General features: G+C 42.6%; 1 pseudogene; it reads right to left on the reverse strand.

Annotated features, from left to right (window-relative positions):
- Window positions 1-1759: 1759 nt before the first annotated feature.
- Window positions 1760-10589, reverse strand: LOC120975297 (small polypeptide DEVIL 3-like; annotated as a pseudogene).
- Between the last annotated feature and the right edge of the window lie 5329 nt (window positions 10590-15918).

The following is a 15918-nucleotide window of genomic DNA, read 5'->3' on the forward strand; positions in this document are numbered from 1 at the left end:
GACGGTGATCGTGCCATCCTCGATACAACTTCTGATGTAGTGTATGTCTCGTTGTTGCAAAGGAGGGATTTCTTAGTGGGTGTAAGCCATTTGTAGCTAATTTATTACTCCCTCCGTCTGAATTACTTGACGCGTAATGGATGTATATCTAGACCTAGGTTTAGATACATTCATTTCATGTCAAGTAATTCTGGACCGAGGTAGTAGTAGTGTAGTCATGTGAGATTTTATCTGTATAGGGTTGTTGAGCCATCGAAGACGGGACTTTTTGGATAGGATTAGGGTCCATGGTTGTTGACTCGTCGAGGATGAGGTTTTTAGGTTAGGATCTAGGGTTGTCGAGTCATCGAAGGCAAGGCTTTTAGGTTAGTGTTAAGGTCTACGGTGCCGAGTCGTTGATGGGGAGCCTTTTAGGGTAGGGGTAGGGTCTAGGGGCTTGTCACAAATTGATCACAACAAAAATCCAACATATATGTCACAAATTGTTCATATCAACAATCCAACAAATATGTCAATAGTTCATCACAGCACAACAACATATATACATATATCAGAAAACCATCACATTGTAACTTGTTCATCAGAGCAACATAGTTAATCCAAAGCTGCTTTCCCCAGTTTTTTTTCGCTTTTATGTAGTAATTTTCTGGCTGGTTAACGACTTTGTTAATTCAAAGCCGGTCTTATTTCGAGTTTTCATTCTTTAAAAAATAAAAATTGTTGCGAGTTTCTTGGACGTTGTTACAGCAACTAACTATGTTCAGACTTGTGCTACTGGTCTATGTCTGGAGACCAGAAAACACACAACACTAGATTGACATGTTTTTCACATTTCTCTGCTTGGTCGATTTTGTAAACTGGATTCCCCATTCGGTTCCAAAGACAGCGCCGACACTCGACGCCCCACCGCTGTGGAGGTAGTGGTACCGCGGTTTTCACATCCGTGGTTTGCAGCAAACCGCCCGGACTTCAGAGCCACTGGTCCAAGTAAATAGCAACTAGCACCTTGATTAGCACCAGTTAAGCTGTTCCAAGCCATAATTTACATGAATGATCTGAACCTGGACTTGAGTCCAGAAGAAATTACATGGCAAGTGGGGTCGCAGGATAAAAGCATTTCTTACGCAGCCTCCAATGGCGGGTTAAACGGGGCCTCTGGGCTGATTAAAGAACAAGAGAGCCATCTTGCACTAAACCCAAAGTGCCTCCTTGAGATTCAAGTTGAGGCGAGTATACCCAGCAACATCTCACCAAACAATACTGCAAGTACTGTACGTACGTACCTTGAAGCTTCTCGTTTCTTTGGTCCAGTGCTGCTCCGTTTACCAGAAATTTAAAGCTGGGTATTTCCTAGACAAACTCAGAACAAAGATGGCAAGGAGCTGTGTGTAGATAGTCGCTCAGTGTGTCTGCATACTGGGCAGAAGATAAAATGAGTCTTTCAATGTCTAAGTGTGAGGTTACCATCAGAAATAGAAATTTTCTGCGGAAAAAAACATGTTCAAATTTTGCCCTGAAATGGTGGCCTTTCCCTGAAATATTAATTAGGTGCCAATTTCCTGAGTAACTTTGCAAATTCATTCCGAAAATGCACTCCTTTGAGATGGCCTTGTGTGTGAAATCGTCCCAACAACTGACCTAATCGAGCGAAATAAGAACACCCCAAAAGGACGCATGTATGGCGTTAGCAATCAGAGACTCACAGGTCACAATTATGGTACAATTGGACGATGCCAAGAGATAATCTTTTGCTCAGCACTTTCATAATAATTGTTTTTTCTTTTTCTCTTTTCTGAGAACCTTCCATTACTGATGGAGCAAATTCAGAACAAAGATGGCAAGACCAAACATCTCAGATACTACATGCACATCCTTGCCGTTGCAGGACTTAGTATAACCATGGCACCACACAAAACTTCAACATCCGAACTAACCGTCAGCGAAATCTATCTAAACATAAACTACCCTATGCACACATACACACAACAGAGAATCTGTCTAAGCCTAGCTAGCCTAGCTACAAACGAGAGAGGATCAAACGAAGAACAGGACACCAATGTAGGGTCAGTCATGGCAGCAGAGGAGCATGACAACGCATCGCCGGATGATGTAGAGCCTGGCCTTGTGTTGCCTCAGCATCCTGCTGATCCCTCCTCCTCCTGCTGACCCCGTGTGCTTGCCGCCATGGCTCTTCACCTTGTTCATCCTGGCTGAACAAGAAGGTGGTGGTTGAGCTAGCTGGTGAGCTGGAAGAAAGGCTCCCTGCTCCGCTCTTCCACTGCTGCTATACTGGATTGCTCTGCCTCTGCTTTGGCATTGCCATGCTTATATAGGAAGGGTACGGCATGGCCAAATGGCAAATGGCACAAAAGACAAACTACTCTGGCATCATCCTCACATCTTTTCCTACTTGCAAGTATAAAAAGCTTACGAGATGTTGGGGGCACCTGTAGCAGGAAGTGTGGAGGCACATGCAGCAGCCTCTCTCAAGGTGCGGCAGATTCCGATGACACTTTAGGGGACAATCGCCTGGAAAACTGGGAAGTTGGCTTCACTGCAGTTCAAGACCAAGGACAAGTAGACAGCTCCTCTTGTACATTTTATGAAAATAATCCACGCGACTAATGGTGGAGGTGCGGGTGCAAGCTCTCACTGTTGCGCACTGGCGACGCGCTCGGCAGCGTGATGGCACAACTAAGGTGGTCAAATATGCGTGTGGGCAATTCTAGTGAGGGTTCATTTTTTTTCTAAACCGCTAGTGAGGGTTTAGGGTTACCGAATGCCACCACAATTGGGTTTCACTACAGAAATAACCGGCATCCACGTAATTTTTCTCAGAAACTCTAGTGAGGCAGTAAGCACATTTTAACCGTGATTCTAGCCAGTTCGCCCCATGTGTCATGCTGCGTAGCATAGGGCGTGTGCCGCATGCTGCGCGGTTACAACTGTTACCTAGCTCGATCGGAAGCTACTGTTTCATTTCACACATCTCCCACCTCACCTTTGTCTTGCTTTCTCCCCCCCCCCCCTCCCCCGCCCGCTCTCGCGCTCGGCGATGGTAGCGGCGGGACTTAATCGCCAAAGGAGGGACCACTGGCTAGGGAAATGACTACAAGGTGGATGACTAACTTAGGACTCGGGAGCGCAATCTTCCCCGGACAACCACGTCTGCGGTCTCCGGTGCATGCGAAGGCAGCAACTCTCGCACGTGCGGTGGTGGCCAATCTTACGCAAGGCCATCGCTGGGCCTCCCACTTCGATGGCGTCGAGTGAGTCCTCCTCCTTTGTCCTTCTCAGCTAGCAATTTCCCCTCTGATTTAGGAATCCAGGGTTCCATTTGAGGGTTTAGGGTTTAAGGCAAATTAGTAATCAAGAATCAGGGTTTCTATGCCATTTGGTATTAGGGGTTTGTATAATTAGGGTTTGTGCATCAATTTGGTAATTCAGGGTTTCTTAGAATTTTGTTATTTATCATGTAAGTCACTTTGGGAATTAAGGTTTATGAAATATTTTTTAAACTGATAATTCTATGTAGTTTGGAATGTGATATGTGTGAAATAAGGTTTCATCCCAAGGCTGGGACAGTTTGGAATGAACTATGTCCCTCTCATATATAAGTTTCGTTAATATATGTTGGCACTTATTGAAACATAGGGATAGGGAAGAAATGATTACATGTATTATGTGTAGGAGGAAGGGATGGAGCTTATAGATGGTGATGGAATAGTTGAAGAGATGGTTTATGCATTTTGAGGAGGAGAAAATATTGAATATTACTACGATTAAAGCAAATGAGCCCCCGAATTTAAGCAAACATCATTGAGACACATGTTACTATAGGTTCAGGGAATGGGTAGTATATATTAAATCAGTTTCCTTTATCTCAGCACACACAAAGTAGCAACGTTTAGAAAGAAAATACTATATCGGAGCATGTTATCTCTCAAGATATTGGATATGGAGAAGATTTTCACAATGACATGTGTGGATACTGAGAAGAAGAATGTGAAAAACAAAGGGAATAAGAAATGGAAATCGTTGAGAGGCTTAAAGAAATCAAGAGGCGAAGGGGTGATACTTTGTTTCACTTTGAAGGAGATGCATAAGTGGAAGAGATGTGCACACATGAAGAGAACCTAGATTTTGGACATGGACATCAGCCTACACTTCCACATAAGTTTAAGCCAATCAAAAATCCTGGCCCAACAACAAGATCACACATTGATGCTAACTATGGCAAAGAGCATGATTTTTTGTCCATCACCAGACAAGGAGTGCTTTCCTAGTGACTTGGAGTGCAGTGATGAAGATGATAGCGTAATTCCTTTTCCACTACCTAGTGGAAGGAAGAGCAGGGCAAAGAAGATGAATGATATGAGGTGCTATGATTAGACATTGCCTGATGCACACGAACAACTTTTCAAGAAGTTCTGCTTTGGCGGTGTCCATCAGTTTAGATGACCACTTAGGGATTACCAAATAAAGCTTTTGAGAAACTTTGAGTATCACATGAAATGTAGAGATAGGGTCATTGTCAAGTTCACAGAGGAAGGGTGTCCATTTCACTCTTTGATTTTAAGGTTGCCCATAAGAAGACCATTTGCATCAGGAAGATAAACCCGGAGCACACTTGTGGTGTGCATGGAGAGAAAGCATAAAGGTTGGAGCATGTGAGCATACATTCAGATGGGGTTGATAAAATCATGGAAAATACTAAGGTAAATTATGGAGTTGAAGTGCCAAAGACCAAGGCCTACATGGCAAGGATCATGTTAAGGTGGCGCAAGTTGACTAGAAGGCATAATATAGAAGACCGAGGGATCATCCGCATACATTCATTGATACAAACCACGGAAGCAGGTGCACTCTGAGTACAATACAAATGGAAAATTACCCAAGTCCTAAATTTAGATTCCAGTGCATGTTTAATTATCTCAATGCTGGAACAGACAGATTTACTAATGTTTGCATCCATTTATAGGTGATCTATTAGTGGTGTAGTTATGTGAGATGTTAACTGTCTAGGATTGCCGGTCGTCAAAGATGATGCTTTTAAGATAGTGTTAGGATCTAGGGTGTCAAGTCATCGAAGGGAAGCCTTTTAGGTTAGGGTTACAATCTAGGGTTGTCAAGTCATCAAACGTTGGGGCTTTTAGGGTAGGGTTAGGGTCTAGGGTAGTCAAGTCGTCGAAGACGGAGCTTTTAGGTTAAGGTTAGGTTCTATAATATTTGAGTCTTCGAAGGCAAGGCTTTTAGTGTAAGGTTAGGGTCTAGGGGTTTATCAGAAATTGATGACAACAACAATTCGACGTATATATCACAAGTTGTTCACAACAACAACTCAACGTATATGTCAATACTTCATGGCGACATAACGACATATATATCAGCAATTCATCACATTGTTACTTGTTCATCATTGCAACATAGTTCAAAGGGTATCCCCGGACCCCCCCCCCCCCCCACACACACAAGCACTTTTATGTTGTAATTTCTTGGCTGATTGATGGCTTTGTTAATTGGAAGCAAGACTTGTCTTGAGCATTCATTCAAAATAAATGAAATTTGTTGTAAGTTTCTCGGACGTCGTTACAACTAACTAACCATGTTCACTTGTGCTATTGGTCTATGGTTTGAAGACAAGAAAACCACAACACTAGATTGATAGGCTTGTATATTTTTTTGTTTCGTCGATTTTGTAGACTGAATTTCCATTCAGTTTCCAGCAGATTTTCTAAACTAGATGGACACGACTAGAGTCGATAACTAGTAGCGGCTCCTAGCAGAACGTGCCAACTCCGCGCAAAGTAATATTGACGAACCTTGACAATGTGTCATGTGCAACATTTTTTTGTCTCTCAATATGTGTTATCAAGCTTAAGGCCAGTACTTGGCACCCTTGTTGGTAGCTCAACCTCTCTTATCGAAAGTGTGATACAAATTCTAGAACTAGATTAACACTTAAACCCAAGTCACATGGCATTCTGAATCTGTTCAGTCGAGAGGGCCCAGTGAACATCTTTCTGAATTGGAGGAGCCAATGCCATTTCGGTTGACCCAACCAAAATCTACCTTCATAACTGTAGGGTAACGCAGCAGAAAACAAAAAATTTCTGACCTACGCACCAGCCCAGGACCACTATGGAGACTGCATACATGGTTTGATCTTTTCGTTACGGACTCGTAGCGCAGCGGGAAGTAGAGTCGATTACGATCGGCGGTGCAGATCCCCGCAGCTAGGATTTACAACCTCCCAACCGCGAGGATGTATACCCTCATCTGCTCCTTAGACAACCCTCCGGGAGGCAGTCGAACAGCCCCCCGGACGGTGTCGCGGATAGCCCTTCGGGAGGACCTTCGAAACTCGAGCGGTCACTCGGACAGCCCTTCGGGAGGACCTTCGAAACTCGGGCGGTCACACGGACAGCCCTTTGGGAGGCACTCACGAACTAAGACCGAAACTACGATCTCTCTACAGAGTTGCACACATACGGTGTCATCTATCCGGCAGGGCTTCGCCGTCCAGAACTAGTTCCTGCCGGAACCCAGACAGCCTTTCGGCTCTACGAAACTGTTTCGCTGGGAGGGAGAGAGAAGCCAGATCATGCATGGCACTTGTATGTGAGAAGGGATGAGTGTGGAGGACTGCCCCTCCACCTCTATTTATAGGAAATCCCAAGGGGGTAGGGTAGTTTCACAAAAAACCCAAAATGCACATGAATGAAGTCCTTCCACAAGGACCTAGGAGTGAAACCAATGAACAAGAGGGTCCCCAAGGGGGGATACCCCATGTGGCCGGCCACACCCCCATGAGGGGCCCAAAAAAGGCTCCTATCCATCCATGTCATTCCCAAGATCTTTTGGAGCAAAGCCCCAAAAGGTGGCTTTCCATAAAGTAACCATAAAGCTGATTTTCACTATTCACGACGACATTTTTCAGCGTCTGATCGAACTGAAAATATTTATGTGGGCTAAGAACATTTCTAGTACCCACTAAAATGATTTTCAACGCGTTCCGAAACAATTCCGGTTTTACTGATTTTCATCTGCGAAACGCATATGAAGTGGCTCCGGCAGCTCCGGAACATTTCCGGTTTTTATCTCAGAAAATTCCAAAAAGCTTCCAGAATGATTCTGGCATCCTCCAAGAATTATCAGGCATGTGCCGAAACCAATTTTACTTAATGGTGTATCCCGAAACAACTTTTCGGTATCATCAAAACTTATCCGATGACCTCTCTCTGCGGTACGATTACACTGTCCGAAACTTTTCGGTGTCCGAAACTTTTTCGGTGATTTTCTCTCAGTCCCTGTCTAGTATTCAGCAGATAGATGACCCTTAAGCGTGTGACCCTATAGGTTCGGTGAAGTATAGACATGACCCGGAACCCCTTCCGATCAATGATCAACATCGGAGCCGTGGACACCCATATTGACCCCTATACGCACACGAATAAATATTCGAGTGAACCTCCAGTTGCCGTGTGCTATTCCTGTTGCTTCACGATATGTTACAAATACCCGAGGTGATACATGTTGGCATTCCCGTGGATCAACAACTTGTCCACTATGCTAGTTACCTCGTTACCAGTTTTGTTCTCTTTTCTCGTTTCGTGTTCCGGCATCCCCGTGATCAAATCACAAAGTGTCTGGCCAGACGATGATGGACACCGTAACACCGAGAAGGCCCAAGTATATCTCTCCATCGTCGGAGGAGCAAATCCCAATCTTGAGCTATCAAGTTACTTGACACACTTTTCCATGAACCCGTATGCCGCCGTAATAGCCACCCATTTACGGATGACGTTTAACAAACCCCAAAGTTCATGAAGCAAGCATGAAGAAACTCGATACTCTCATGGTCTAAGGAATCATGCAAACGTTAACCATCTCTGTGTTATGTACCAATAAACTTGTGACGAATGAATCTCATAGCATAACATCAATCCGGGTCGATTCAACACAAATGTTCTCTTAACATTGTGCCCTCAAAGTTGCTGGCATAGACATGCCCATGACCAGGAAAACAGAATCATCATGCAACACTTGAGCTAGTCTTAGAGGCCAGACTAGGAATACTTCTTACCATTTATTATTCCACACGTGCATATGAGTCTTCCTCCGAGCCTCGTGGATATTGCAGACTCGAGAATCATTGCAGTTATAACATGGAACATAAACATAAATATGAACTCGGAGATAAATAATATCATTTATCATTGCCTCTAGGGCATATCTCCTACAGACTCCCACTTGCACTAGAGTCAATAATCTAGTTAATGCTAATGCACTTCACACCTGTGGCACACCGGTGTAAATATGCTTCGCTTGTGGTATAGCCTGATGTCCAGCGGATCTGACGACTTCAGCTCCGTGTGTATCTTTGCATGTCCTCGCGTTTTCACGTTTTCACAAAATTCATATTTTGTGTGGACTTGGCTTTGTATGTATGTGAATCATAGGTCGAACCTGAATTCCTCAGACTGAGTTATGGAACAACTACCTGGAGTAGTGTCCCATTGTCAGAAGCCATCTTGGAACCATACTAAGTTCATGAATGAACTATATGATTCAACATCTTCTTTGTCGCTTCTAAAGCGTCAACATACTTAGCCCTTGTTATAGAATACACCACAGTAACTAGTTTGAACAAATTCCAACTAACTGTGCCACCACATTGTGTGTTACACAAAACCCTTAATTTAAATCGAAAATCGCATGGAGAAAAGATGAAGACTGTATCGATATAACATTTTACAATGAACTCTTCATGATCTCTGCTTGCGAGGAAACCATGTCATCAGTACTTACTCTAGTACTCTGTGACATCTTTCACTGTTGTCCCATGATCAGTAATTTGATCACTTTGGTATCCATACTCGCAACACCTTGGGAGTATCGGACATATCTGGTTGTTTTACATACCATGGAATACATGATTAATCCAAACACAAAAGTGTGTGGAATCTGCATCATGTATTTTGCTCATCAGTGTTTTGGGACACCGAGTCTTGCAAAAAAAACTCTTCCATGTGACTCCGGCAAGAATCACTCCCTGGCGGTTTTAAATGCTAAAAGGTTTTAGCACCTTGGCAATATGTATTCATTGCTTAGCCCTATTAGGTAAATCTATCTCCATAGATCATTATGCCTAATATTGAGGCTATTTAGCCTAAGCACTTCATCAAAAAACTATTTTCAAATGAAGTCCTAATTCGTGTGAAGAAATTTATTTCCAATTAACAATGTGTCAAGCACACAAGGTTTTTAGAAATATTATTATGCTCCCACTTACTTTCTTGAATTACAAGCATCTTCGTTACCCATTGATGAAGTCAACCCCTTTGACCATTTCATCAAAGCACGAAGATTCCAACTCCATTTTGCTCTCTTCTGTCCATCGCTGGAACTCTGAAGTTTGCACCCTTACTAGCATCCTCTGGATAGACAAAATGCCTTGGACTGTAACACATGCAAGTCCTTGGTTTCATTTCCATCAGATGGAAATCCTATTGTCATCCATGTTTCATATGTCATGACTGAAATATGTATTAATTGCTAGTTCAACCCGAACCGACTTTAAGCATCGCTATGATGAAAACAACCTCATCGTAGTCAACTCTTGAACTTATTTCAACAAGTCGAGCTTTATGGATAAAACATTTTTATCTGTATCAGTTTTAAGTTCCATAAATATTCCTTAGACTCTAAGTCTTCCGAAAGGTGTATCAAGGTTTTAATCTTGAATCACTTATATGGAAACTAACTCGGGTTGTATTGGCATTTAGCCAATTCCGGAGTCAGGGCCTATCAACACTTCCTTGTGTATCGTAGGTATAATGTTGTCTAACAACAATATCTCGTTTGCGCACCTGAGAGGTTTGCACGAGCCTTGCCTACGTGGTTCAGCTGCAAGTTCGACCGAAGTTCATACATTTTATTGTAGAGACTTCCGTATCAGTCGCAGTAGGAAACTCTGGAATTTCTTCCAAGGTCTCTTTCCTTTGATCTGATGAAGATACTGTTTATCTCGTCGAGTTGCACTATTCTCCCACTCACCTTTTAGAAAGAACCATTCTCTTTTTAAAGCATACCGTTCTTTGTGGCAAACCTATTTGCCTCGGTATAGTGAGGGAGGAATACCCAATGACTTGGGATAACCTACAAAGTAGCACTTGTCTGATTTGGAATAGGTTTGTAACCTTTTACACAAGCCCCATATTCCAAATGTTAAGAAAATATACAACATGGTTGGGCGTACCATACCATGGCTTCATTTCAACAGACCTGATGAAGCTCTTTTCAGTGTAAAAGCCGTAGTCTCTAAAGCATCACTCTTTAAAAGGGATAATGGCAAATTTATTTATGTCATCTTTGACCTTACCATGTCATAAATGGTTTGATTACATCTCCACGGACTTTCCACTTGCAGTGGTGTTCCGGGAGGTGCAAGTTATGAATCCCCTTTCACAACTCATCAGAAATTCGCTAAACATGTAACTCAAATATTCCTTTGTGCAATCAAATTGCAGAAACATAATTTTCTTGTTACAATAACTTCTACTTCATTTTTGAGAACCTTTCAAATGATTTCAAAAGATCCAGACTTACGCCTCATCAAGTAAATATCCATATATCTACTTGAGTCATTTCTGAAGATAAATAAATCCACCACTAACAACACTTATCGGACTACACACATCAAATGTATGATTACTAATAAGTTTGTTGTTCGTTCCTTATGGCTTGTGAACGGTATTTTAGTCACTTTACTTTTCGGAGGAAAGTTGCAAGTGTCAGATGATTCAAAATCAAAAAGACTTCAAAATCCATCATAATGGAATTTTCCATGCGGGTTTCTCCAATGTGACCAAATGTAGTGCCACACTTGTGTGGTATTCTTTTAGTCTTGCGACATTTAGCGTCAGTGTTATGGATGTATCATATTACCCTCAACATTCATAACATACGTCCCATCGATGATGGAAGTATGGCCCTTATGTTATTCATAATACTTAACAACAATTGTTGTTTTTATGAACAACTCTTTTGCAACAAACATTGTGCAATGGGCTAGAGTGTATGAAACTCTAAAATGAATTATGAAAGTAAACCCAGAGGTATTGTATTATTATCAATATTCATAACATACATCTCATTCATAATGAAAGTATGGCCCTTGTGTTATTCATAACATCGAACATAAAAAGTTCTCTTATGAACAACCTTCTTGCAAGATACCTTATGCAATGGGCTAGAGTTTGTAAAACTCTAAATGAATTATGAAAATAAATACAGACGGCAATACACCGATGGAAGGTATAGTAACATTTACTATGTTCCCTGTGTATACCTTAACCTCGTTTCTGGCTAGTCTTTTTAGGCCATAGTAGCTCTTACAGTGATTCGCAATTGAATGCAATCGAGCGGGTATCTTTGTGATTAACTCACAATACCCAAGAATTAGTGATTAACATGTTTAACCACAATTCCCAAGAACTATATCTTTGACCAGCCTACTATACATCAAAAACTTGTATGACATTCATACATGAGCTGGATATTCCAGTCATCTTTCTTTCTGCCTTTATACTTCTAACAGTTTAACTTTTAGTATTTCTCCTACTCGCAAAAAAAGCACCCAACTTAAGAGTGGCGTTAGCCCCGGACTTCCTAGGCGTGTAAGTCATACTAACATCCTTTGGACACTTCCTTTCTCTTTAAGTTGTTGTTTTATTCACCTTTCATTATATGACAGGCGTTCTTCTGGATCCCTTTCCCAACAGTCAAATGCATAGTAAACACTTTTACTAATACTTGCAAACAAACATTGCTTTGTTTGTATCTGAAAATAATTTTCAGTTCCATGAATATCATATAACTATCCCAACTTTCGAAGTTTGGGTTTCATGGAAGCAAACATATTCCACTTGACCATAACAGAATTCTAGCTTTTGGATCGAAGGACGAGAGTCACATGATCCATAGCATTAGCGGGAGGATACGGAAAGCATGCGATAGGACAAAGTCCTTCTCGGCACTTATCCTCATATTACGTTACCAATCGTAAAGTTTTAACCAGATATTTAACAGCTATTCAATTTTAACAGGGAAAGTGGAATCGCGAGCCATTTATTCTACAACTATTTTGCAAGAAACACTTAGACAGTGTTCATAATTAACTGCACTGAGAATTAAACATGTTAATTCAACAGTGCGCTCCCACTCAAATCAATATCTCTCATAATTGATTTAGAGTGATTCAAGATCCATATTTCTATTCGATGCCATTGACGGGTTCATCACTGATGACACGAATTTCAATCGGTAGGCCAACTTGCCGATCACATCTCTATGTGATTCTTGTTCATCTTTCGATGGGCGTGTTCCGAGCTCAGGACTCTCCTGCCTGAACGTCAAAGACAACCAAGTGATCTTGCTGCGAGGTCTGACCTCACCCGCCTCATTCCTCTCGTTTCGTTCGTGCTCATGTGTACATGGCGCACCCCGAAAAGATACGAATTTCAGACGGTGCTACACTTGGGTGAACACTAACTACTTTGATATTTTAAGTGAGAGATCACCCTAATAAAAAGCGACTACCGTGCAATCAAGAAGGGTGCATCATAAGGGATAAACATCTCAGGCAATTCAGAATAGCATGATATGGTATATCCCTTTCTGACGGAGAAGTCTTTCATTTCTTCGTCTTCGGCATTCGCGTCGGTGTTCACCTTCGCGAAGATTGCCACCACCTTGTCGATGCACCAGATAATATTGCTATCTCTATAGTTAATAAAATAAGTGCATTACTTAAGGTTGACACACAGGTCATTAAAGTGACAATCATATGGCTCCAGCCATCATGCCGAATCATGACACACAGGTCATGTTAATTACATCACATAGTCATCTCATACATAATCAAATTGAATATGAGCATTGCTATACCACATCACATGCATATCCTGCAAAACCAAGTTAGACGCCTCTAATCGGTTTATGCAAAATTTTATTTTCCGTGGCTTCTAAGGTTTTGACTTAAACCGCAGCTACCAACGTTTTATCATCAAGTATGATTATTCTAGTTGCTAGATTAACATCTCGGGGTGTATGAAACACGAGATAATTAAATCTCGAGCCCCATACTAAACTTCGTCATACGCATGACCCCCGTGCAGATCATATCTGCAATGCCCTTTCATCTGCGAATTTCATCTTTCTTTTGACTACGGCAGAACCCAAAGAACTGATAGCACTTCCATGATCAATCAGGATCACGGACTGCCAGAACTTTGTCAAATTCCACCATGCTGTCTCGAGATTGAGCAAACGCAAATTCTAGGAAAGCAACAAGAACGTCGGGTAACAGATTTCATCTGTCACCCGCATAAATAATTTTCAGCAATAGATCTCATCTACTACCTAATTATATTATGCAATACCCATACATCTCTATGTATTCTAGATCGAAACCTGCATCTACGCATAGCACGGCTCTTGATGCCACTGTAGGGTAACGCAGCAGAAAACAAAAAAATTTCGACCTACGCACCAGCCCAGGACCACTATGGAGACTGCATACATGGTTTGATCTTTTCGTTACGGACTCGTAGCGCAGCGGGAAGTAGAGTCGATGACGATCGGCAGTGCAGATCCCCGTAGCTAGGATTTACAACCTCCCAACCGCGAGGATGTATACCCTCATATGCTCCTCAGACAACCCTCCGGGAGGCGGTCGAACAGCCCCCCCCAGACGGTGTCGCGGATAGCCCTTCGGGAGGACCTTCGAAACTCGAGCGGTCACTCGGACAGCCCTTCGGGAGGACCTTCGAAACTCGGACGGTCACACGGACAGCCCTTCGGGAGGCACTCACGAACTAAGACCGAAACTACGATCTCTCTACAGAGTTGCACACATACGGTGTCATCTATCCGGCAGGGCTTCGCCGTCCAGAACTAGTTCCTGCCGGAACCCAGACAGCCTTTCGGCCCTACGAAACTGTTTCGCTGGGAGGGAGAGAGAAGCCAGATCATGCATGACACTTGTATGTGAGAAGGGATGAGTGTGGAGGGCTGCCCCTCCACCTCTATTTATAGAAAATCCCAAGGGGGTAGGGTAGTTTCACAAAAAACCCAAAATGCACATGAATGAAGTCCTTCCACAAGGACCTAGGAGTGAAACCAATGAACAAGAGGGTCCCCAAGGGGGGATACCCCATGTGGCCGGCCACACCCCCATGAGGGGCCCAAAAAATGGCTCCTATCCATCCATGTCATCCCCAAGATCTTTTGGAGCAAAGCCCCAAAAGGTGGCTTTCCATAAAGTAACCATAAAGCTGATTTTCACTATTCACGACGACATTTTTTAGCGTCTGATCGAACTGAAAATATTTATGTGGGCTAAGAACATTTCCAGTACCCACTAAAATGATTTTCAACGCGTTCCGAAACAATTCCGGTTTTACTGATTTTCATCTGCGAAACGCATATGAAGTGGCTCCGGCAGCTCCGGAACATTTCCGGTTTTTATCTCAGAAAATTCCAAAAAGCTTCCAGAATGATTCTGGCATCCTCCAAGAATTATCAGGCATGTGCCGAAACCAATTTGACTTAATGGTGTATCCCGAAACAACTTTTCGGTATCATCGAAACTTATCCGATGACCTCTCTTTGCGGTACGATTCCGCTGTCCGAAACTTTTCGGTGTCCGAAACTTTTTCGGTGATTTTCTCTCAGTCCCTGTCTAGTATTCAGCAGATAGATGACCCTTAAGCGTGTGACCCTATAGGTTCGGTGAAGTATAGACATGACCCGGAACCCCTTCCGATCAATGATCAACATCGGAGCCGTGGACACCCATATTGACCCCTATACGCACACAAATAAATATTCGAGTGAACCTCCAGTTGCCGTGTGCTATTCCTGTTGCTTCGCGATATGTTACAAATACCCGAGGTGATACATGTTGGCATTCCCGTGGATCAACAACTTGTCCACTATGCTAGTTACCTCGTTACCGGTTTTGTTCTCTTTTCTCGTTTCGTGTTCCGGCATCCCCGTGATCAAATCACAAAGTGTCTGGCCAGACGATGATGGACACCATAACACCGAGAGGGCCCGAGTATATCTCTCCATCGTCGGAGGAGCAAATCCCAATCTTGAGCTATCAAGTTACTTAACACACTTTTCCATGAACCCGTAAGCCGCCGTAATAGCCACCCATTTATGGATGACGTTTAACAAACCCCAAAGTTCATGAAGCAAGCATGAAGAAACTCGATACTCTCATGGTCTAAGGAATCATGCAAACGTTAACCATCTCTGTGTTACGTACCAATAAACTTGTGACGAATGAATCACATAGCATAACATCAATCCGGGTCGATTCAACACAAATGTTCTCTTAACATTGTGCCCTCAAAGTTGCTGGCATAGACATGCCCATGACCAGGAAAACAGAATCATCATGCAACACTTGAGCTAGTCTTAGAGGCCAGACTAGGAATACTTCTTACCGTTTATTATTCCACACGTGCATATGAGTCTTCCTCCGAGCCTCGTGGATATTGCAGACTCGAGAATCATTGCAGTTATAGCATGGAACATAAACATAATTATGAACTCAGAGATAAATAATATCATTTATTATTGCCTCTAGGGCATATCTCCTACAATAACTACCCAGTTATAAAGTAGCATTTGATAGACCTTAAGGGAGTCTGTCCTCATGCGGAGAACATGCACGAACCTCAAGTCTAGGACATGGAATAGAAAATATCTCACTGTATCTCAAAGAGGGTCTTTCCAACTCGGTGTTCCTCATCCACGGATCCATACTATCGGTTAGCATCTTTATGTCCGAGACTTGTGATACATAGTCATCAACTGAATTGTATCCTAGTAAAATGATATGTG

This window comes from Aegilops tauschii, chromosome 3 (genome assembly GCF_002575655.3).
Source record: "Aegilops tauschii subsp. strangulata cultivar AL8/78 chromosome 3, Aet v6.0, whole genome shotgun sequence".
Classification (NCBI taxonomy): Eukaryota; Viridiplantae; Streptophyta; class Magnoliopsida; order Poales; family Poaceae; genus Aegilops; species Aegilops tauschii.